The sequence below is a fragment of the Giraffa tippelskirchi genome, chromosome 2 (genome assembly GCF_054371585.1).
Source record: "Giraffa tippelskirchi isolate mGirTip1 chromosome 2, T2T-mGirTip1v1.2.pri, whole genome shotgun sequence".
In the NCBI taxonomy this organism is placed as follows: domain Eukaryota; kingdom Metazoa; phylum Chordata; class Mammalia; order Artiodactyla; family Giraffidae; genus Giraffa; species Giraffa tippelskirchi.
The window spans coordinates 134,496,774-134,515,723 of NC_137276.1; the positions used below are offsets into that span (position 1 = coordinate 134,496,774).

An 18,950-nucleotide genomic window follows, 5' to 3' on the forward strand; every position below is an offset into this window, starting at 1 on the left:
GTGACCACCAGCTGTCACTTCTAACATAGCAGAATCATCTTAGGGGGATGGAAGAAGTGAGCACCACATCTTACCATGTTCTCCCTCATACTTCCAGTCTCCCTCTTCCCCTGTGCTGGATGTAGCAGAGACCATCCACCAATCAGGCCAGGGTAGGTAGGCCAACAGGGAGGGGCCAATCACTCTGTTCAACTATAGCCAGACTCACCCCTACAGCAGTTCCTGTGGCTCTAGCCTAGACTCCTGTACAAGAATCTGGCTCTGGAAGTGGCAGCTGGAGAGGGTAATAAGACCTCTTGTTGAATGAAATTGGGTGAATGAATGGGTGAGCTGCAGGGGTCACTTGCAAAGGGATCAAGAGTGATAAGGAAACAACTCATTCAGGCATATGCTTTTGATACCTAACTCCTAAACTTGCCTGTGGCACAAAGGATGCCATCTCCCATGGGAGATAAGAGGGTAGGAGGCCATATTCTCAATACTGAGTCTTTCTAGGAGCCAGGGCTTCAAACCACAGGCTCCTGGTTCCTTCTCTCAACCACCCCCTCTACTCTCCACTCTCACTCCTTGTGCTTCTTCTTCTTTGTCTTCTTCTTTGCTGACTTACTGTCCTTTGATGTGTGCCTGTGTCACTCTCAGAGTCTGAGCTGTCAGAGTCAGATGACTTCCTATCTCTATATTTATTTTTCTCCTTTCTTTTTCTAGAAGAATTTCTCGTGGGGTCAGGCTTTTCAAACTCTGCTGACTTTGTCTTTTCCTTCTCCTCTTCCTCATAGGATAGTACTTGGTCCCACCTTGTTGCATGAAACAATCCTTTGCAAAGTGGCCTTTACAGCCATACTTCTTGCAGGTAGTGTTCAGGACAGCCTCACGGGTGATCTTCTGCCCAGTGTAATCCTGGAAGGACCACCTCCACCTCTCTTCTTGCTCAATGATAACGTTGTTGGGATCAAGGTCCATCCCAGTCCCTTAGTTGACAACCTTCATGGAGAAGGATAATTTTATCCTATCATTTTTTGTCTCTCGGACAATAAGCTTCACCCACACTTTGTCTCAAACATCTACTATCTCAGAGGGCTTATCCACGCGATAGGATGACATGTGAGTTCAAATCAGACCTTGCTTCTGGCAGCCTAGAATTTTGATAAAGGCTCCATAGTCTGTGACTTAGCAACATCTCCTTGGAAAATAGTGTAGAGAGCAGACAAATTCTCCATGGTCTCGGATCTTCCTGAATTCATCATTAATGTTCTATGGCTCCTCCATTTCTCTTCTGCTAAAGCTAATCGAAGTGTTTCGGTGTCAGCCTCTGGTCTTCCCCTTACAGCATCAATGACAGATTTTTAATCACACAGAACTACCTCTCGTCCCTAAAGTATAATTCCAGAAATCAAGAATGGAAACCCATTACCCCAAAATATTGTATTTACTTCCTTAAATCATAATTTTCTTGCTTTCAAGGTCAGCTGTAGGACACAAACAAATGAAAGAAAAGAAACAAAAAATAAAGCTGGATGTAGGAAGGTATAAATTTAAATAATCCCATTTTATATATGTTTTGTTGTAGTAGTTAATATCTAAATTTATAAAGAGTTTGCAATTAAATCAGATTAGATTATATTTTGAGTACTCTGTTGGTCACTTTGTGCAACAAAAGGAGGGAGTACATGCTATTTGTTTGAAGAATATCTGTCCTACTCTTGCAACAACATCAACACTCAAGTTAATACCAACAAGCCCAAGTGAATTGCTTTTGAAATGTCATGAGCCTACATTTCTCTTTCAAAGCCACTAACAGAAAAAGAATTTTAAGAAAAACCACCAAAAGAAGATAAATCTGCAAAGGAAAATGACTAAAAGTCATGTAATATAGAAAAAATAGCATTCAAAACAGAAAAATATGATCATAAAAATCATTTAATAACTGAAAATGTACAATGTTATGTAAATCTAGGTTGCTTTCTATAAAAAATAATTTATTGATTGAAATAAAATTCATTACTTGAAATATTTTGAATATTTCAGGTTGTTTTCTAGTTACCTTGATCTTAAGGAAAAAGGAATTTATATTTAAAAACTAGTTCCCACAAACAACGACTTCAAAGATAAAACACTTTAATATTATAATAACATCCAGAAGAGTTATTGGAGCAAATTGTTGAAGTAAGGTAAAACAGCTGGCATTATGGAATAAAAATAATTTCCAGTAAAGAAGAGAAAACGAAGGGAGTTCATATATACTAAGCCCTGGTATAAAGCACTGTGTTACCCTTATCTCATTATTTTATTTTCCCCCTCCCCCTGAAAAATGAACACTGCTCTAGAGTTACAGGTGTGGAAGGCAAGGTTCAATGACACAGTCAGTGAAAGAGCTAGAGATTTCTATCTCCAAAGGCCATGTTCTTTGCATGAAAGCATAAATATCTGGAGTTTAGCCTATCATATATTTTAACCAGTAAATAACAATTTCATGCCCACTATAGTCATGAATAATCTCCTCAGCACTATCTGAATCACCAGGGTGAAGTCCCAGAGTTCATCAGATCATTTTTATTTATAAATATATAAACTTGATAGTGAGAGTGTACATGCAGGAATCACGTCTTGCAGCAGTGTCTAGTTTCCAATGAGGCACTTGGCCAAAGATACTTTGTTTTTCTCTTAACCATGGAGACTGGAAATGTGGAAAGGGGGCAAAATTTTTTGAATTAAGTAGATATTGAAAAATGCACATAAAAGATAAAAATTGTTACATGTCCAGGGGTCTCTGTACAATCTTAAGTGTATCTAAGACTCCTTAACCATCTCCAGAAATTCTGAAATAATCCATATATAGATAAGTCTGTGATACCAAATCAGTTCAGTTCAGTCGCTCAGTCCTGTCTGACTCTTGGGGACCCCATGGACTGCAGCATGCCAGGCTTCCCTGTCCATCATCAACTCCTGGAGCTTGCTCAAACTCATGTCTATCAAGTTGGTGATGCCATCCAACCATCTCATCCTCTGTCATCCCCTTTTCCTCCTGCCTTCATCTTTCCCAGGATCAGAGTCTTTTCAAATGAGTCAGTTCTTTGCATCAGGTGGCCCAAGTATTGGAGTTTCAGCTTCAGCATCAGTCCTTCCAGGACTGATTTCCTTTAGGACAGACTGGTTGGATCTTCTTGCAATCCAAGGGACTGTCAAGAGTCTTCTTCAACACCACAGTTCATAAGCATCAATTCTTTAGTGCTCAGATTTCTTTATAGTCCAACTCTCACATCCATACATGCATGACTACTGGAAAAACCATAGCTTTGACTAAACAGACCTTTGTTGGCAAAGTAAGATCTTTGCTTTTTAATATCCTGTCTAGGTCATAGCTTTTCTTCCAAGGAGCAAGCGTTTTTTAATTTCATGGCTGCAGTCACCATCTGCAGTGATTTTGGAGCCCAAGAAAATAAAGTCTGTCACTCTTTCCATTGTTTCTCCATTTATTTGCAATGGATACCAAATAGAAGCTATAATATTTACTTTAATGATTAATTCTTCCAAAGAAATGACCAAAAGTGTACCACTGTGACATTCAAAATTGTAGCATTCAAGATTTTTCATAGACAGCTCTTCCCTTTGCTGACTACCCTTTCTCTTTATCCTGAATCATTACCTAAATCTTGCTTATGGAAATTGCACTAAAATAAACATTTAACTCAACAACTGAATATGGTCAAATCAGTACATTACTGCTTCTAAGGTAACTCAAATGCTTAGAAATTATTACAGTATCTCTCTGATATGTGCTTAGTAATTTGGTTAACAGAGGGCAGATAGCTCTTTAAACAATTTATAAAATGCTGTTAAAAAATTCTGGACCTTAATATTTGCTTCAAATCTATGGAGAAATAAAAGATTATTCCATAAACAGTGTTAGAAAAAGAGGGTAGTCACCTGGAGAAAAATCGTATGTTGCATTTTTACCTCAACTTTTCTCCAAAATTGAACTCATATGTCAGGATTTATAAGAGGGAAAAAAGCAAGAAGCAAAATAGTGTGCATAATATGCAGCATGAACATATATTACAATCTGAAAACAAAAAACATTCTACTGAAAATCATATATATTTATATTTATGTTATATATGGTACATATATGCACTATACACACCCACCCATATGCACACACCAGGTATTATTTCTAGAGTCTTTTCCTTTTTACTCTGGCTGAACTTCATGAGGCATTCATTTTGGAAGGCTGCTTGGTCCAGAAGAAAGAACTAGAATCAGAATTAGTAGCTCTGTATACAAGTCTCAGCTTTGACGTTTCCTGACCATATAATCTTGGGTAAGTACTCAAACCTCTTTGTCTCCCCTTACCTCAAGTATAAAAGCAAAGATTTAAAAAACTTATTGTCATAAAAGTCAGTGTGTCCTAATAAGTCAAGTCAGGGGTTTTGAGGCTACAAACCTAAGTCTAAGGGTTTGCTTTGTTATTTCTTGGTTTGGGGTCCTTGAAAAGTCACTTAAGCCATTTACACTTAATTTTCACAACCAATACCGAGGATAATATCTATCTCCTAGTGGTGGCAATAAAAACAATGAGCCTCAGAAAATGTAAATGATTTGTTCAGAGATGTAAGATAGTGACAGACAGAAAAGTCTACATCTGTTTTCTGATTAATTTTAACCTATTCACAACATTGGCTACTCAGGTGGCTCACTGGTAAAGAATCTGCCTGCTAAGCAGGAAACCCAGGCTCAATTCCTGGGTCGGGACAATCCCCTGGAGGGGGAAATGGCAACCCACTCCAGTATTGCTGCCTGGAAAATCCCATAATAGAGGAGTCTAGTGGGCTACAGTCCATGGGCTCATAAGAGAGACAAACACAACTTAGCGACTAAACAACAACAAATTCACAACATTGTAGAGCATATTTTCAAACAAAATTTCCTTGATAGCAATATAAAAAGATAAGGACACACATAAATTTTCTTAAATTGCTCTAGATTATCATGAATATTACAGTTATAATTGTATAACTAAGAAGATTCTTACATACTTTGGGGATTCACAATATATTGACTTCAGAGTTTCTTATTAACATTTAACTGCCTTTAAAGCAGTGAAAAGTTGAAACATCATATCATTAATTTTTATGACATATTTTCTATCTCTTTGAGAAGAAATATTATTTAGAAAAATAATTTGAAAATTAAAATATGCAGGATTTATTTTTGTATTGGATTTTTGTGAGAGAGAAGGATTTGGAGGTAAGCTTCAGGATAACGAAACATAAATGGCACAGCACACACTGGAAATTGGTATTAATAACTTGAATATATTTTAGCTTTGGTTAATAGCATATGTCCTTTTCTACACATTCTTTAAATTCAACTTGTTTTGGAATATTTGAAATAATTTTAATATTTGCTTTTCTCAAATTAAAACAGTACAACAAATGCTATATAATAAACATGATTCTGGCTGTAGAACACTGACAACTCACAGTCAATCTGGCTAAGAAACTGTACACTAATTAACACAAACAGTTATCTTGAAGAACTCATATTTAGAGCATCAATGTGAAATGTATCCAATGCCAAAGTCAAATTTAAGGCTATCAAATAGTTTTGTTGTTTAAGTGTTTCCTTTGGTTATGACATTTTTCCCACTACCATCACATTCAACTAGTAAATTTATTTTATCAGGATGAGTTACACTTCATCCTTACTATCTAAAAGATATATTTTCACATACATAAACGTCAGTCAAAAAATCAATGTCAAATTATGGAAACTCATTTGAATAAAGAGAGGAAACTAAAGGGAGTAGATGACAGTACCATATGCCCATAATTGCTAAAATAAAATAAAAGTTTGAAAGCCTAATTGATACACAGAAAAACATAATTAAATAGTATTATTAAAGATAAGAGTAGAAAAAAGTCTTAGTACACTATTTTTCTTTTTTTCAATTCGTTAGCTGTTCTGCATGTCTGACTCTTTGCAACCCCATGGACTATAGCCCTACAGGCTCCTCTGTCCATGGGATTTTCCAGGCAAGTATACTGGAATGAGTTGCCATTTTCTTCTCTAGGAGATCTTCCCCACCCAGGGGCTGAACCTGGGTCTCCCTGCATTGCAGGCAAATTCTTTACCAACTGAGCCACCAGGGAAGCCCAGATAGTACACTATAGTGAACTACAGAAGAAATTCTTTCCATTCAGGTAAAAGATGTTTTAAGTAAAAGACTATGAAGTGAAATAAACAGCACTACAAGGTGGTTAATAGACGCTTGTTTAAGGACCAAGTAAATAATCATAATACATTCCTTACTTCCAAGCTCTACCCGGAATTTAGAAACAAGTATTTGAAAAAAACATGTCAAGATCTTTGAGTGTTCTTCGTCACTGAGTTAGAACATATTCTTAATCACTGAACCTATGCAATAATTAATGATAAAACACAGATCAAGAATATGTACTTATTGAATCAAGGACATTGTCAAATTTACTTTCATTTTTATGCAAATATAAATGAAATAAAGCCATAAATTAAACGGTTGTTAGCAGTGTGTTTTGACTTTGTATAGGCTTGCTGGGTAAAGATCTGACTTTTATGATGCTTCATAGTATTTACCCTCTATCACATATTCAGTCCACAACTTCTAGAATAAATATGTCTTTTGGAAAAGGCAATGGCACCCCACTCCAGTACTCTTGCCTGGGAAACCCCACAGACGGAGGAGCCTGGTAGGCTGCAGCCCATGGGCTTGCGAAGAGTCAGACACAACTGAGTGACTCCACTTTCACTTTTCACTTTCATGCACTGGAGAAGGAAATGGCAACTCACTCCAATATTCAATGCCTGGAGAATCCCAGGGACGAAGGAGCCTGGTGGGCTGCCGTCTATGGGGTCACACAGAATCGGACACAACTGAAGCGACTTAGCAGCAGCAGCAGCAGCAAAATATCCTAAATTAACTGTAAAGTGTAGGAGTTACATAATTTACAGAAATAACAAAGCAATATACATGACATTCTGTGGTTTCATCAAACATGCCTAAAAGTAAGATAAAAAGCATTGTGGTTATGACTTATAAAGATGCTTTCCACAGCATTGTTTACTTCCTTTGTCAAAACTGTTGGGACTGTCGTTGTTTTTTTTTTAATAGAGAAAACTCAAATGTAGTTATTAGATGTTATGCCTTCCAGGATAATGTCTTCAAGTATGGAACTTCAAATGAAGACTTAAAGAAGGCCGTGTAAGAGTATCATGAAAATTAATTTGCTTATAGAGAGACTTAAGCAATCAGATCTGAAGACATTCATACTATCACAATAGCCAAACTATCAGAAGATAGTTGATAAAAGCAGATGTCCCAAGCCATTCTCTGAGGCTTTCTGCTATTGAGGTTTAAGAAAAATCAATAGGAAAATTAATTTCAATTGGCAAAGAGTAAAAGATATTTCCTCACAACATTAATACGTACCAAGTATTTCATCACTGAAACTGCATAGACAAAACTCATTCAAATGTTCACTTAAAATGGGGACATTTTATCACATGTAAGTTTCCTCTTAAAAAGCTACATTTAAAAAGTTTATAGAGATTGTAGAAATACTGTGAATAAGAATCTGAGACTCACTCATATATGGTAGCCAGGGTCATGAACTCCTTTCAGATTCAGTCATGTGAGAGAGTCCTTTCCTAGGCAGGTTGATAAGAAGCCTAGGGGTCCCCAAGGAGGGAGGGGTCTGGAATTCTCAAGGAGGAAGAAAGGACAAACTTTTTTTTTCTTTTCTCTCTACCTTCCTTAGGATTATATAACAATAATGTATCCTGCCTGAGGACCGTCTCTGGATTAAACTTTCTGGCTAATTCTGTTATCTTAAAATGTAAATTATGGGAGTAGGTCTGTCTTTACAAGGATTGTATAACAATAATGTATCCTGCCTGAGAACAGTCTCTGGATTAAACTCTCTGGATTCTAATTCTGTTATCTTAAAATGTAAATTATGGGAGTAGGTCTGTCTTTACAAAGATTATATAACAATAATATATCCTGCCTGAGGACAGTCTCTGGATTAATCCTGGCTAATCCTGTTATTTTAGAGTATATAACTCCACTGCTAACACTAGCAAGGGGTACTCTTTCTGCCCCCTTCTGATGCCTATGTCAGAAGCTTTCTCTATCCCTTTTATACTTTAATAAACTTTATTACACAAAAGCTCTGAGCAATCAAGCCTCGTCTCTGGCCCTGGATTGAATTCTTCTCTGGAGGCCAAGAATCCCGGTGTCTTTTCGTGATTTAGCAAACAACCTTTCACGTGAAGACTTTGACAAACATTCCTTCTAACCGAACATTAATACTGTTTTAGTATTCACCAGATGTGTGTGGTCATAAAAATGCCTGTTCAGAGTCCACACATAGATTTTAGGACCTATCAAATCTGTATGTTTAACAACTTTATGACATGGTTCCTAGAATTTGCACATTTGGAAGACAGGATTTTTGTTTCCCCAGTCCTGCTTAATAATTACTTTAATACTCAGTTTTTCAAGCAAAATTCTTTCAGCTTTAGTTTCTATTACTCGGTGAAATGTCCACAGTTTTACGGAGTTCTGCTTTCCAGAATTCCAAATATCAGGGTATGCACTGACGACATCCTAATCAAGAATTCAAAAAAGAATAAATACAATAAAAGGGTAAAGATCTTCTACTTTGGTCCATTACATAAGGTAATGGAGTGAAAGGAAAGAAAAATAAGGCATTGGCACTTCCAATGTCACCTTCCTAGTTATAAAGGCAATAAGGCTATGTACTTTGCTCAAAAACAAAGAAAAAGCTTCAAGCAATTTAAAAGCAATTTAATATCTTGAAACAAAACATAAGCACAAACCAAAAAGGATTTTATAATTTCACTGGTGCTAGTGGTGCTCAGTCACTCAGTTGTGTCTAACTGTTTGCAACCCTATGGACTGCAGCCTGCTAGGCTCCTCTGTCCATGAAATTCTGCAGTCAAGCATACTGGAGTGGTTAGCTATTCCCTTTTCTAGGGGATCTTTCTGACCCAGGGATTGAACCTGGGCCTCCTGCATTGCAGACAAATTCTTTACTGTCTGAGCCACCAGGGAAACTATGTATGTGTGTGTATGTGTATATATATACATATATGTATATATACATACATGGACTATATACCCTATAGGGTATATAAGGGTCAAACAGAGTCGGACACGACTGAGCAACTTTCACAAAAAAATATATATATTCCTACCAGGGAAGCCTAATAAGTCTTTTTTTTTTTTTTTTTAGGAAGAGTCTGTTAAACAAAGAATTGCTTTATTAATACAAACTATTAATACATACCCAAACTATAAAGTGCTAAGAAATTTAAATATCTAAGTCATAGCAAACAGGTGGCAATTCAACATCCAGAGTTGACAGAATGCTTGAGGGAGACTGCAGCAGATTAGACTCCCACAGCGGAAGAGGCATCTTCAGAGGCGAAGGGGGGCCCACGTGAAACAGCTCCTCAAGCTCCCTCTCCTCATCAAGGATCATGAGAGGCACTCCATTCAAGGGGAAGTATGTGATCTGGTGCTCCTCAGGCAGGTCAAAACTCTCAAAATCTAATGGATTGAAGGGAAAGAATTTTTCTATTTCTGGGTAGGTGTCATCTGAGGCAGGAACAGAATTTTTTGCTTTAACAGTCTTCTCAGCCATCTTTTTGGTAGAGAAAGTTGTCTGTTTCTGTTTGAGCAGTCCATTAGTCTTAACTGATTTTTCTGTAGCTCTGTTGATAGTTCCCAAAGCCTTTCTGGCAGTTTTTGGTAAAGCTTGTGGGGCATCAAGCATTTTTGTCAACATGTGTGTTGAAACCTGAGATCTTCCATTTAAAGCTTTGACTGAAGGCGCAGACCCCAGGTTCAGCCGTTCTTAGGAGACACATGGGTGCCTGGTACATATATATATGCATAAGTATATATATATATATATATATATATATACTATTCCTCCTTCTCTCTCTTCCTTCTCTCCATCTATCCACACACAGAAGTAGTTTTCTAAGAGTATTCCCTAGCTGGCAAAACTGGTGGTAAGGAAGAAATAAGGAGAGAAGGGGTCTTATTAATATATATGTAAGAAGAGTGATGTAGAATTTTAATGTGATCACAAATATTAATGTTTTTGAAACTGGGGAAAAGAAACTAAGGAGTAACAATACATCATTTTGTTGAAATTTTTTTATTCTTTATCTGTTTTACATAATATTCTGCTTCCTGCCTATCATTGTTGAATTTCCTCTCTCTCCTTGATTCCTGACTTTTCATTCTACTTCACACTTTCTTCCTTCTTGGATTTATTAATCCATATATAATATGATTGCTTTCTCTTCAGGTGAACAGTTGATCCAGTTTTTACAGGTATGTACTTTAAATATTTTGGAGGACAAGATTTGACATAAAATAGATATCACTTAATAACAAGCTGTATTGTAATTGCATTTACCTCTACTTGTTTTAAACTGATCTTTGTCCAGTACAAAAATCCTATGATAACCATCCATAAAAATTATAAGATAGCACACACAATTTCAGGGTCAGCTTTTCTGCACGTGAATGAAAACACATGCTCTTATGAGGCATATACATTAAGTAAAACCCAAGATTTAGAATACAAATACTCTTGGTATATAAGTCTGTTAAACTTTGCAAGGGAAAGATAAATATTTCATTTATTCAATTTGTTCTTGCCTTTAAAAGACAAACACTTTTGAGAATGGCTGACAAAGAAGAACATCAAGCACTTGTTTTTGTGGAAATTGATGCTCTGTGAAGCCATTTACTAAAGAGCACCTTGATTGCCTGAAAGAGTCAATGTATCTCATAAAGAGAGGTTTCCAGGAAGCACAAAGAAGGTCTAGTACATTTACACAGTGCCATTTTTTAAAATAGGCTAAATAATTTGTTAACATGGTTTTTCTTTCAAAACATTTTGAAAACAGAAGACTTTTAAAGTTGAATAATCATTTTAGCAAGGTGAATCTTTCAGAGATAACAAAAAAATCTCGGGAGATTCAATTAAAATTATGACAAAGTACAAATTAAAAATTGAGCACATACTCCAGTATGAATGCTTCCACATATCTAAGACATAATTCTGAAGAAACTTACATAATAAAGCTATCATTTCTTAGACAATGTCATTTCATGATATTACAGACTTTTTTATCATGCTTATTTTTTTATTAAAATTATAAATTTACTTTCTCTTTCACAATGGTTTTAGTCATCAGTTTTAATTTTGATACTCTCTTAAGTCTCAGAAAATATATACATATGTACAATATAAATAGTAGGTATGTATTTGTGTATATATAATAGGTATACAGGTATATGTGAGTAGATAAAATAATCATATAGGTATGTGGGTATGTACAGTAGGCATATAAGTATGCAGGGGGTAATGTGTGTGTGTGTGTGTGTGAATGTATTGATAGGGACTTTGTTTTGACTCCACATCCTGTAAAATTTAAGTCCTCAATAAGTAGGTAATTAATGACTTAAGTTCCAAAATTTAGTATTAAACTTAAACTGTAAAATCTTTTTGTATCCTTGAAAATATACTATTCAACTTCAAGATAATCCACCACAAACAACCATCTTTCAAAGTGTCCTTCATAAGCTGTTTTTCACAGGATGTTATAAACAATAATATTGCAATATTATCATTCAAGTAAACATTTTCATAAACTTTTGTGCATATAATGGCACTATTATATGAAACAAAAACAATATAAGGCTAAAAAATGTGATTCATTTATTCAAAAAAGTGTGCTCCCAAGCACTGCTCTAGGAACCAGGAATAAAAAATAAGACAGATATGATCCATGTTTTGATAGAAATTCATCTATCAAATTAACAAGACTATGAAATTATTTACATAATGATACAACACTTAGTCATATTCCATCTTGTGATAGAGGTGTTTTAAATTAGATAAACATTCACAGAATTAACCTAGAATGAAAGAGCTATAAAGATATTACTAAGTATACACTAAGATTTTACTAAGTAATATATTAAGATTTTACTGAGATATCGTCTAGTTTTATCTTTTTATGTGTCAGGGATTTTACATGGTCTCAAATCCCTGACCTCAGCACCTGGAGATCAGGCTACTGATCAATACAAACCTCATCATCTCCCCTCCTGCCATCAGAAGATACATTCTCTGCTAAACACCAAGGAATGTTATAAATCTCTCTAAACAATTGCTCTCATACTGCCTTGTTTCACTTCTCCCCTAATCCTCACAGTCTTCCTTTCATGCCTATAAACTTCCAGTTTCCTCAGTATTTTTAAACTATTGGCAAAGCAGAAATCCTGAGAGAATCCTACTGACTGCCTATCATGTGTCTAAACTGGGAAAGCATGACTTCTAGAGAGGTTCATCTGAAGGGCTGAATCTAGGGTGACACATAAAGTTAGGCACGTTGCTCTCAATAAGTCACACCCACTCCCTCTCCCTAAGGCCACATTCAGAAGTCTCATTGTAATGGGAATAATTCTCTGATCTCCAAGATGAGCTGTCTGTAAGGATACTTCATCATTCTATGTCGAATGAGCTTTCTCACTCAAGTACTACATAATCCTAAACGCAATGAGTAAACATTAAATGAGACAGGGGAGTAACAAAGTCACGTTTGAGTTTTAGAAAACCCTCTAAATGCATGTAAGGGAGATACTCTGAATAGTATACAGCTGAAGGTTATGGTGGCAACTCAAGAGAAGGATGTTTGCTTGGATCTAGATAGTGACTGTGAGCATGAAGAAAAGTGCCAGATCTGAAGTAGGAAGACAAAGTCCTTGCTGTGACCTAAAAAGCTGAAGCCGGTATGACTAAAAGAATATTTTTTTCTTGCCCTGAGGAAGTTGACTTCTAGCAGAGTGCTAAGGAAAACAAAAAAGTAAAAATACCTACCTTAGAAAGTGAGTAGTGCGTTGAACAAAGAAAAAAGTAAATCAAGTGTCATGGATCGCAAAGGTGGGGATAAGGGTTGTATAATGAAATATCCTGGTCAGATGATGCATCTTCTAGAACAGGTGATTTAGGTAACACCTCAAGGCAGTAAGGAATTGAACCACAGGCAAACTGAAGCAAATACGGTGGGCAGCGGGACAGGAGGCGACAGACAACGTAAGCAAGGACACTGACCCAGTGTGGAAGGGATGACCAGAGCACGAGAGCTCTGCGGAGAGGCTGCATGGGGCCTGGGGGCTCTGCCCTCCATGGTTGCTAGCCAGCCTCCGCTCTCGCCTCCCTCCCTGGATGGGCCCGAGCCAGGAGAAGCACAGGTGCCAGTCCCGGGGCCCCATCACCTTTGACCTCCATCCGGGTACCTGGGGGCCCCCTGAGTTCCCGCCTCCACTTGCAGGACCTGTGGAGCCTCCTTCCCTGCCCACCTGGTGCTGCTGTTGAGGTGAGCGAGACCGGGCAGCTCTGGAGGAAAGAGACTGGAGGGGTTGGAGGTAGGCCTGAGGTCCACACGGGGTCCCTGCGGTGAGGACAGAGCTGAGGATGGGAAGGCGAGAGCTGGCTCCCGCTCCTCAGGACTGGCCTCCTCCTCTGAGGAAGCCTGTGCGATGGCTAGAGCTGCGCAAGTCGAGTAAGTGTGGGGCTTGGCCTGTGGGCCCTGGTAGACAATTATGGGATTTCGGCTTTTCCTTGAGACAAGCGGGAACCACTCAGTTTTGAGCAGAGAAGTAACACTATCCACTAACTTCTGTTTAATGAGGCTCCTGGCTCTTGTGTGGGTATTGCTGATAGAAGTGGAGACGTTTGTTGTGAGAACTAAGCATCATTTGGTGATGTGTCCCAGGATAGTAGTGATGAAGGTGGTGAGAAGTGGATTCTGGAGGTAGGGATGTAGATAGAGATTTTTGTAAATGGAAGAGGCAGCAGGAAAGAAGCAAGGATCTGTTTATGTGTTTCATTCTCTTTAAGCCCCCTCCCTGGCACCAGTTCTCAAGTTAGGTGTGTTCTATCACCACCTTCTTTTCCTATGCGCTTTTGTTCTTTTCCTCATTGGTGATGTTAAACAAACCAAGTATAGTTTAAACCTCAGCTTTGAAGAGAGTGAAATATGTTTACTTTCTTTGGGCTTTCTTCTCAGTCACAACATTCAATTGTAAGTCCCCAGAAATCAGCAGAGACCAGGATGCATAGAGTCAAACACAGCCTTTCTCAGGTTAAGGTTGTGTTCCTTCCATTAATACATTTATTTGGTGTGTTATGAATTAGGTGCATTCAGTCCCTGGGAAGAAGGTTGAAAACACATCATCAGATTTTTTTTTTTTTAATGTTTTGAATGGTTTAATGATTATCATTTATTTTGAAATTTCCAATAGTCTGATAGAGAAAATATATGATTTTTCTATTTATCAAAAGTGATCACATCTTTAAATAAAATGAAGAAACATTTTATCATTATTTGGTGTCATCTGATTCTTTTCATTCTCCCATACAATGCAACTATTTAAGACCGTTTATAATAATTTATGTGTTGCAATTGCTTTTTTCTTTTAAATATAGTGGGAGTGACTTCTTTGTTTCACTTGAAAGAAGAAACTTTTGGTGGTGGACTGAGTGTCCAGGGAAGGGAAGGAGAGAGTTAGGGATTTATTATTTATTGACACTCTTTAGTTTTAGATTGGGCTTTCCTGATAGCTTAGTTGTTAAAGAATCTGCTTGCAACGCAGGAGACACTGGTTCTGTAGATTCATATGTAAGTTGTAAGAAATGATATAGAAATATCTCATGTATTCTTTACCTAGTTTCCTTTATGGTAACATTTTGAAAAAAATTATGGTACAATATCACAACAAAGATATTTATATTGATACAGTCAAGATGCAGAACATATCCATAGCTACAGGGATTCTGTTTGTTGTTCTTTTATGTACTGTGCTGGGCTGTCATGCCCAACTCTTCATGATCCCATGGACTATACCCGCCAGGTTCCTCTGTCCATGGGATTTTTACTAGCAAGAATACTGGCCATTTCCTCTTCCAGGAGATCTTCCAGACCCAGGAATCAAACCCGCGTCTCCTGCATCTCCTGCACTAGTAGGCAGATTCTTTACCACTGCATCACCTGGGAAGCCCTGTGTTCTTTTGCAGCCATACCCAATCTGCTCCAAGTGGCCATCTTCTTCTAAATCCTAGCAACTACTCATCAGTTTTCCATTTATATATAATTTTGTCATTTCAAGAATGTTAACATAAATGGAATTATAGATTAACTTACCTTTTAGGATTGGCTTTTTTCACTCAACATATTTCTCTGGAGATTTATCCAAGTTGTGTGCATTAGTAGCTCTTTTTTTATTTCTGAGTAATTTTGCATGGTATAGATATTCCACAGCTACTTTAATTGTTCACCAGTTGAACATCTGGGTCATTTCCAGTGTTTAGGCTATTACCAATAAAGCTGATATAAAATATTTATATACAGGTTTTGTTGTGAACATACATGTTCATTTCTCTAGGATAAATGTCCAAGAGTGCAATTTCTGAGTAGTATGGTAGTTGCAATTTTAGTTTTATAAAAACTGAAAAAATTTTTGGAGTGACTGTACCATTTTACATTCTTATCAGCAGTGTATGAGTTATCCAGTTTCTCTGAATCCTTACCAGTATTTGGTGCTGTCACTATTATTTTATTTTAGGCATTCTGGTAACTAATATCTCATGGTGGTTTTAATTTACATTTCTTAAATGATGTTGAACATGCATGTACTTCTTTGCCATCTGTATGTCCTCATTAGTGAAAAGTCTCTTCTGCTCATTTTCTGATTGGATTATTTGTTTTTATTATTATTATTATCACTGAGTTTTGAGTCTTCTTTATACATTCTAAACACTTGACCTTTGTTGCTGGTACTTCCAGTGCTATGTTGAATGAGTGATGAGAGTGGATATCCTTATCTTGTTCTCTGTAGATTTAAGCATTTACTCTTTGGCTATTAAATATAATGTTAGCTATAGTTGTTTTTTTTTTTTTTTGGTGGTGGATGCTCTGCAAGCTTATTCTTATTTTTATCATATATGGATGTTAAAATTTGCCAAAAGCTTTTACTGTATATGTTGATACAAGCATGTTGAGGTAAGGAGTAGATAGGCCCCAGTCTGAACAGCTGCAAATGCTGATGCTTTGAGATGGGATACTAATGAGAGCATTGAGCCCCGGGCTGGGTGCATTCTTGTGGATTTCCCAGCCCAACACATGCACAGAGAAGCCCTTCAGTCTAGGGGAAGGACAAATGGAGGAAGAAGATGTCAGCTGTAATCCATATTGGCTGAGATACATGCACACTCCAGGACCAAATATGGAGATGACTGGCCAGAGACAACCTGGAAAACTATCACATGTAAGCACCCTAAGTCACCCTCATAACATGTAAGTCATTCAGAGCCCACCTATGTTCTTTCACTGGTACTTTGCTCCCAATAAACACTTTTATCTTTTTCACAATTTTGGTTTCTTCACTGAATTCTTTCTTCAAAGAGACAAGAACCAAGGTCTTTCTTCCATCTTTTCACTGCCAGAATCAATATGAATTTTAACTTCTGTAATCTGTTGATATGGTAGATTACACTGATTTATGTTCAAATACTGACCAAGCTTTGCATATGTGGAATAAACTATACTTGATTATTTCTAATTCTTTTAATTACTGTTGGATTCTACTTGCTGATAATCTGTTAAGGATCTCAGCCTCTGTATACATGAGGAATGTATGTTTGTAGTTTTCTTTTTTGAGGGTACTGACTTTTTGCCTTATTTTGATATTTAAGTAGTACTAGTTTCATAAAATGAATTGGACATTTTTATAATCTTTTATATTTTTTTGAATTTGTGTTCATTCTTTTTTGGTAGAATTCTCCGGTGAGGCCCTTTGGACCTGGGTATTTCTTTTTGGGGATGTTCAAAATTGTGAACTCAGTTTCTTTAATATTCATAGTGCTACTTAAATTACCTATTTCATATTAAATGAATTTTGAGAGCTCGTGTTTCTTTTTTTTTTTGAAGAATTGCTCCATTTCTTCCTTGTGTCAAATCCACATGTGTAAAGTTGTTCACAGTATTTCCTTGTTATTATTGTGATGCCTGAAGTGTCTATTGTGATATTCTCGATTTCATTCTTGATATTAGTAATCTGCATCTTTTTTTTTTCCAGTTTTGCTAGAGGTTTGTCCAATTTTAATATCTTTTCAAGGAACCAGCTCTTTCTTCTCTTCATTGATACTTCTATATTGTCTTCTGTTTTCAACTAAATTTAAATATTGCTCTTATTTTTACTATGTCCATCCTTCTGCTTGCTTTGGGTTTATATTTGTCTTCTTTTCCTAGTTTTTTAAGATTAGACTTAGATTATTGATTTGTGATATTTCTTTTCTAATATATACACTTAGTGCTATAAGCTTTCCTCTCTTCATTGCTTTAGATTTGTCCCATAAATTTGATATGTTGTATTTGTATTTTCATTCAGTTCATTAAAAAAAGAAATTCCCTTGAGACTTTCTCCTTGGCACATGGATTATTTAGAATTGTGTTCTTTAGTTTCTAAGACTTTGGAGATTTATCTGGTATCTTTCTACTACTGATTTCTGGTTTTAGTTCATTGTGATCAGAAAATGCACTCATGATTTCTGCTCTTTATATTTGTTTATTTACCAGAATATGGCCTGTCTTGGTGTATATTCTGAAGGGGGACATGAAAAGAATGTATACTGCTGTTGTTCAGTGAAGTGTTGCATAAATTTTAATTAGATCCAGTTGGTGTGGTACAGAGTTTATATATCCTTACTGATTTTTTTGTCTAGTTGTTCTATCAATTGTTGAGCAAAGATGGTTGAAATAGCTATAATTGTAGGTTTTTCTATTTCTACTTTTAGTTTTACTTACTTTTGCTTCATATATTTTGCAGCTTCATTGTTTGATGCATATTTATTTAGGATTGTTGGAATTGCTGTATTTTCTTTTTGAATTGACCTTAATAAATAATGTCCCTCTCTGTCCTTGTTAGTTTTATTTTCTCTGAAGTTGATTTATTTTGATACATCGCAACTCTCACTTTGCTTTAATTAGTGTTTATATGATACATATTTTTCCATTCTTATACTTCCAACTTTTTATACATGAAATGATTTTCTTATAGATAGCATATAGTTGGGCTATAGTTTTTAATAAAATCTGTCTTTGTCTTTTAATTGGTGTATTTATACCACTTACAGCACATTTAATATGTTAAGGCTTAAACCTGCCTTTTTCTCCTATTTGTGTTTTTTCTTTTGAATGTATCTTTCTAGTTATTTTGAGCATATCTTTGTATAGTTTTTCTTAATTGATTTCTTAACTGTATATATTGTACTATATATACATATGTATTATCACAGTCAGTTGGAGTCATTATTTTATAAAATTTTGTGAAGTATGGAAAACTCATTTCTCTATATATCCTTTTGTGATTGTTTTAAATACTTTTTCTACATGCATTTGGAACCACATAGGACAGTCTTATGATATTTGCTTTAATATTCAAACTTAAAATATTCAGGAGTAAATGGGAAATTTGTTCCATTTACCCATATTTTGCTTACCATCCATGTTCTTTTTTCCTACCAGTTGTTTCAAGGTTCCTTATTTTATCATTTCCTTTCTGCTTAGAAAACTTTCTTTAGCTAGTTTTTTAGGGGAGATCTTTTGATGACAAATTCTCTTAGTTTTTCCTCATTGGAGAGTGTTTTGATTTCCCTTTCATTTCTGAAGTATATTTTTGTTGGATATAAGATGCTGAATGACGGTTCCTTCCTGTTGTGCCCATTTCTTTTGTCTTCTTGGTTCTGATAGGAAATAGTCTGTCATTTGAATTGTTTTTCCCTTACAGATATAGTATCATTTTT

At 36.2% G+C, this 18,950-nt stretch overlaps 2 pseudogenes; both read right to left on the reverse strand.

Annotated features, from left to right (window-relative positions):
• Nucleotides 1-560: 560 nt before the first annotated feature.
• Nucleotides 561-1,241, reverse strand: LOC145539593 (zinc finger CCHC domain-containing protein 17 pseudogene; annotated as a pseudogene).
• Nucleotides 1,242-9,299: 8,058 nt separating this feature from the next.
• Nucleotides 9,300-13,250, reverse strand: LOC145539594 (securin pseudogene; annotated as a pseudogene).
• Nucleotides 13,251-18,950: the final 5,700 nt, after the last annotated feature.